The sequence below is a fragment of the Macaca mulatta genome, chromosome 8 (assembly GCF_049350105.2).
Source record: "Macaca mulatta isolate MMU2019108-1 chromosome 8, T2T-MMU8v2.0, whole genome shotgun sequence".
Classification (NCBI taxonomy): Eukaryota; Metazoa; Chordata; class Mammalia; order Primates; family Cercopithecidae; genus Macaca; species Macaca mulatta.
In genome coordinates, this window is record NC_133413.1 from 147406032 (window position 1) to 147412911 (window position 6880).

Below are 6880 nucleotides of genomic sequence, written 5' to 3' on the forward strand. Positions count from 1 at the left end.
TTCCATAGTGCTCTCATGATAGTGAATAAGTCTCATGAAATCTGATGGTTTTATATGGGGAAATTTTCCTGCGCAAACTCCTTCTTTTTGCCCACTGCCATCCATGTAAGATGTGACTTGCTCCTCCTTGCCTTCTGCCATGATTGTGATGCCTCCTAAGCCATGTGGAACTGTTAGTCCATTAAACATATTTTTTTTCACAGCCTCAGGTATATTTTTATCAGCAGCATGAAAATGGACTAATATAGTAAATTGGTACCAGTAACGTAGGGTGCTGCTGAAAACGTACCTGAAAATGTGGAAGCGACTTGTGAACTGGGTAAAAGGCAGAGGTTGGAACAGTTTGGAGGGCTCAGAAGACAGGAAAATGTGGGAAAGTTTGGAACTCGCTAGAGACTTGTTGAAGGGCTTTGACCAAAATGTTGATAATGACATGGGCGATCAAATCCAGGCTAAGGTGGTGTCAGATGGAGATGAGGAACTTGTTGGAAACTGGAGTAAATGTGACTCTTGCTATGTTTAATAGAGACTGGTGACATTTTACTTCTGCCCTAGAGATTTGTGGAACTTTGAACTTGAGAGAGATGATTTAGGGTTTCTGGCAGAAGAAATTTCTCAGCAGCAAAGCATTCAAGATGTGACTTGGGTGCTGTTAAAGGTAATCAGTTTTATAAGGAAAGCAGAGCATAAAAGTTCAGAAAATTTGTGGCCTGGCAATGCAATAGAAAAGAAAAATTCGTTTGCTGAGGAGAAATTCAAGCTGGCTGCAGAAATTTGCATAAGCAGCAAGGGGTCAATGTTAGTTCCTAAGACAATGGGAAAAATGTCTCCAGGGCCTATCAGAGGTCTTCATGGCAGCCCCTCTCATAACAGGCCCTGAGGCCTAGGAGAAAAAAAGTGGTTTCGTGGGCTTGGTGCTCTGCATCTCAGCTGCTCCAGTCGTGGCTGAAAGGGGCCAACATAGAGCTTGGGCTGTGGCTTCAGAGGGTGCAATCTCAAGCTTTGCAGCTTCCATGTGATGTGCTTCTTGCCAGAGCACAGAAGTAAACATTTGGAGTGTGGGAACCTCTGCCTAGATTTCAGAGGATGTATGGAAACACTTGGATGTCCAGGTAGAAGTTTGCTGCAGGAACGAGGCTCTTGTGGATAACATCTGCTAGCACAGTATGAAAGGAAAATGTGGGGTTGGATCTCCCACACAGAGTCTCTACTGGGGCACTGCCTAGTGGAGCTGTGAGAAGAGGCTCACCATCCTCTAGACCCCAGAATTGTAGGTCCACTAACTTACACCATGTGCCTGGAAAAGCTGCAGACACTCAACCCCAGCCCATGAAAGCAGCCAGCAGGGAGGCTGTTCCCTGCAAAGCCGCAGGAGTGGAGCTGCCCAAGACCGTGGGAACTCACCTCCTGCATTGTCATTACCTGGATGTGAGACGTGGAGTCAAAGGAGATCATTTTGGAGCTTTAAGATCTGACCGCCCCACCGGAATTTGGACTTGCATGGGGCCTGTAACCACTTTGTTTTGGCCAATCTCTCCCATTTGGAATGGCTGTATTTACCCAATGCCTGTACCCCCATTGTATCTAGGAAGTCAGTAACTTGCTTTTGATTTTACAGGCTTAGGGCAGAAGGGACTTGCCTTGTCTCAGATGAGATGTTGAACTGTGGACATTTGAATTAATGCTGAAATGAGTTAAGACTTTGGGGGGACTTTGGGGAAGGCATAATTAGTTTTGAAATGTGAGAAAATGAGATTTGGGAGGGGCCAGGGAGGAATGATATGATTTGGCTGTGTCCCCACCCAAATCTCATCTTGAATTCTCATGTGTTGTGGGAGGGATCAAGTGAGAGTTAATTGAATCGTGGGAGTAGATCTTTCTCATGCTGTTCTTGTGATAGTGAATAAGTCTTATGGGATCTGACAGTTTTATAAAGGGGAGTTTCCCTGCACAAGCTCCCTCTTTTTGCTGGCTGCCATCTATGTAAGACATGGCTTGCTCCTCCTTGCCTTCCACTGTGATTGCAAGACCTCCCAAGCCATGTGAAACTGTAAATCTGTTAAACCTATTTTTGTTTCCAGTCATGAGTATATCTTTATCAGCAGCATGAAAATGGACTAATATGGAAGGCAAATACTAACAAATTTTACATCATCATCAATTTATTTGAGAAATAGAAATGTGGTACTTGATTTTTTTTTTACTAAACTTTTATCTTATTGCTGTTGAAAAGATTTAGTTACATTAAAGTATTGTCAAAATACAATGAATACATAGTTGTACATAAAATAAATACAGTTATACATATAATAAATATACATTTAATAAATAACACATATACATTTAATAAATACACACATATAATAAATGTATAGTTATACATATAATAAATAAACTATAGCAATATGTTGAGACTATTCTCTATTACATAGTCAACAAAACTGTCTGTAAAGGGCAAGCTGTTTTATTTTTTTCAGGTCATACACTCTCTGTCAGAATTACTAAACTCTGTCACTGTAACAAGAATGTGGCCACAGAATATACAGATGCTTCTCAATTTACAATGGGGTTTTATCCCAGTAAACCCATTGTAAATCAAAAACGCATTTAATACACCCAAGCTACTGAATGTCACATCTTAGCCGAGCCCACTTTAAATGTGCTCAGAATACTTACAAAGCCCACCATTGGGTAAAATTATCTAACACAAACCCTATTTTGTAATTCAGTGTTGAATTTCTTATGTAATTTATTGAATACTGAATGTGAAAAACAGAATGGTTTTATGGGTACTTGAAGTACGTTTTCTACTGGATGTGTATCCCTGTTGCACCATTACAAAGCTGAAAAATTGTAACTCAAACCATCATAAGTTGGAGACTAGCTGTATATAAAGATAGAAAACATGGTCATGTTGCAGTAAAACTTTATTTACAAAGAAGAAAATGTTTTTAATGTAATTATTGTGTTATAAAATATATTTGTTTCCAGCTAGTTAGAAATGTAAGTGCCATTTGAACTTTGAATTTTGTCTTATTTTGTTCAGGCTGCTATGACAGATAGCTAAGAAATTTATTTCTCATGGTTCTGGAGGCTATGAATTCCAATGAGAAGATGCCAGCACATGTTGTATTTGGTGAGGGCCTGCGTCCTGGATCATAGATAGCCATCTGTGTCCTCTGGACACTAACCCATTTATGAGGGCTCTGACCTCATGACTTAGTCACCTTACAAAGGCCCCACCTCCAAGTATCATTATATTGAGGATTATGTTTCATTGTATTTGGAGATACATAAATATTTGGTCTATAGCATAGGTAGTACCAAAATATTTAGCAGGACAGCTTTGGTCAATGGGTGGCGATTTGTTGACCCTTTCTCTATATACTCTATAGAACATACTTTTATGTTCCCAGCTGTAATGTTTAAGAATCAGAATGGAGAGTCACCGTAGTTAGAGGCCAAAGTTGATAGCATTACGCAAGAAGAATTAGTGAGTCAGGAAAAAGTTTGGAATCCTAAAATAATATGCCGAGTGTCAGAGAAGTGACCCTTAAGGATCCAGCAGTTTGGGGTTATCAAAAAGCCATAAAAGTATATCAACATAAACCATGATGTTCCTATGATGAGCAGGGGCGGGAAGGAGGTTTCTACCAACAGATTTGCAGGTAGGCGATGTGGACAAGCAGGAGTTGAAGCAGGTGAGAGAGAATTGAGCCATTTGGGCTATGCCTACTGGCTGCTACTGCTAAGAAAACATTTTATTTGACGACTTCTTGTCTCTCAAAAGTACCAAGGGGATTTCCATCCCAGATATAGTTGCTCTCTGGCCAGTGTACCTACACAGACAGATATTTATTTCTCTGGAAGTTTTCCTAGCTCACTTCATGGGCTTTGTTACTTATTTTTCTGACCTACTTCTGCACTATATAATTATATAGCAGGTCTTAGAGGTTATCATACTCATTTACTGCATGTCAGTCTCCCGCAATGAGACTGAGCTTCTTAAAGCTATGGGCAGTTATTTCTTTACCTTTACAACTGCAGGACCTAAGACAATGCTTGAAACGGAGTTACAAACTCCTTAAGTATGTGTTGTGCAAAACCTAATTATAGCATAGATATGATTTTGCATTCTGCCTTTGTCACTCAATATTTTACTATAAGCATTTCATTTTGTTTTATAGCCTTCATAATTATCATTTTAATGGCTGCATAAAAGTCCATCAAGTTCATGTGTCATAATTTTCTGTACTATTTCCGCTTTGTATATTGAAGTTATCTTCCTAGTTTTACTATTAGTTAAGTGTTTAATTAGATATCCTTCATCATTTTAAAATTTGGGAGGCTTGAAGGCTTGATTTGGATTATTCATTTCTTTTGAAAAATATAATGGAATTTGACTACTTTTCCTTAAACATATTTTGTTAATGAAAGTCATACTTAATATTATAATAAGAACATACATATGAACAAAGAATATAAAATATATTCACATAAACATACATTGACATGTAAATATATAAAGTATAAATTTTAGATATTAATATTTATGTATGTACATTAACATAAGATATGTTTAGCATATCTTTTGGGAGGAAAAAGACCTTATATTTAAGTTGAAAAGTCTGAAGCAAGATTTCAGTCTGGCAGAACTCCGTTACTAAGAAAAACCTAGTGTTAGAGATAGAAAACACTCAGTAAAATTTGGTACATAGACCCCAATAATTATAACCTGGAAATTAAGGAGCCAGCTGAGGAATGAATAGTTTATTCATTCTTCTTTAGTTGATTTAATCCAAATATAATTCACTAGAAGTTTAAATTATTTATGTGTAATTATTAATCAAACTTCAAAAAGCAATACCAGTAATTTACTTTTTAAACAATGTTATTGAGGTGTACTAAACATGCAAGAAACCACAGAAATTGTATTGAAAGGGTACCATTGGATATGCTCTGTTATGTGTATGCACACATGAAGCCATGGGCACAACCAAGATTGTGTGTGATGGCATCGTCCCCAAACTTTCTTGTGTCTCTTTCTGTTCCCTCACTGCAACCACTCCTTGCATCCCCTGGTAACCAACCACCTATGTGCTTTTTGTCAACAGAGATAAATTTGCTTTTTTTAGTTTTACATAAAATGAGTTATACAGTATGTAGTGTATTTTACCTGACTTACTACATGCCAGCAATTATGGCAAAAGTGTGTGATATGGTTTGGCTGTGTCCCCACCCAAATCTCATCTTGAATTGTAGCTCCAATAATTGCCACATATCATTGGCAGGATCCAGTGGGAGGTAATTGAATCATGGGGGCATGTTTTTCCCACGCTGTTCTCTTGATAGCAAATAAGTATCAGGAGATATGATGGTTTTATAAAGGGCAGATCCCCTGCATATGCTGTCTTTCCTGACACCATGTAAGACGTTCCTTTGCTCCTCACCTTCCATCATAATTGTAAGGCCTCCTCAGCCATGTGGAGCTGTGAGTCTATTAAACCCCCTTTTGTTAATAAATTGCCTAGTCTCAGGGATGTCTTTTTTAGCAGCATGAGAACAGACTAATACAGTTTGTCACTGATTTTTATGAGTGTCAAATTCTTTTGATGGCACAAGACAAGAGATAGGTTTAACATTCTTACCTGAATTCTCATTCTGTTTTATGGACTTTTTACACTCACACACTGTGGAACTGGCCCTTAAGTAAAAGAAAATGATCTGACTCCTCTCTTGTTTAACACAGTACTTATCCCAAAACCTTGCACTAGTCCTGCAAGGCATATTTGTGTTGACATAAACCAAATTAATATGGACTAAATTTAGAGAACCAGATAGAGTTCTAGTCAATGACTCATGAATTCCCTTTTTAAGAAATGCCTCATAAAGAATAATCAGTCACATTGCGTGATCTTGATTGCCTACGAGCCTGGAAACAAACAGTTTTGAGTTGGCCCCACAAAGTATGTGACAACACTTGTTTGTTTAGGACTTAATTCAAGTGATTCAGAATATTGTCATACTGATCTTTTCTTACTATAAACATTTAAAAATATACATTGAAAATTAGGACTTTGAGACCCTGTGTGTGCATATCCATTTCAGAATATTTGCATAAAGAAAATCAACCTGCATAGTGTTGTTATGGCATGATCGGATTCTTGCTTAGTGCACGGTAACCAATCAATGCACCAAAACAGCAGGAATTGCAGCAGATAAAGCGTTTAATAATAACCAAATAGCAGCCAAAGAAAAAGATGAGAGGGAACCTCAAATCTACCTGTCCTAGAAGTTTTGGACTTAGGTTTTTAAGGGAATTTTGGTGGACAGAGGGCTGAGGAGCTAAGGTTGCTGATTGTTTGCAAAGTGAGAGGTTGAGTCATGGGACAGGGAGATGAAGAAACCACATTCCGGTACTGAGTGGCTTCCTCAGAGCGGGTCTTCAGACTGGCTGGCATCAACGGACTTGTTGGAATGCAGGATCTGCAAAACATCTCAAATGAAAACCTTGAGGTTTATGAATGGTAAGGATGTTATCTATAGAAGTTAGGATCTTGTGATGGGGGTAGGTGACTTCCAAGCGGTAGCTTGAAGGAAGTGGCTCTAGGGCAAGCTGGTTCATACTTTGCTCTGATGCTACTCCAGGCTTCTGTTTTTGTTAAGAATCTAGCAATTAAGTTGTATTAATTTTATTAGGACAGTTTCAGTGTCAAATTACAGGGGTTCAAGGCATAGTTCTAACATTTCCTACAGTGTGATGTTACTTGAGTTTTTGGGTTTTTTTTTTGAATTCCAATTACCTCTTGCGGTACATATAGATAATATAAACCAATTCAAAGGGCTATTTTTGTAAGGGTAAAGTAAAAATGGACAATAT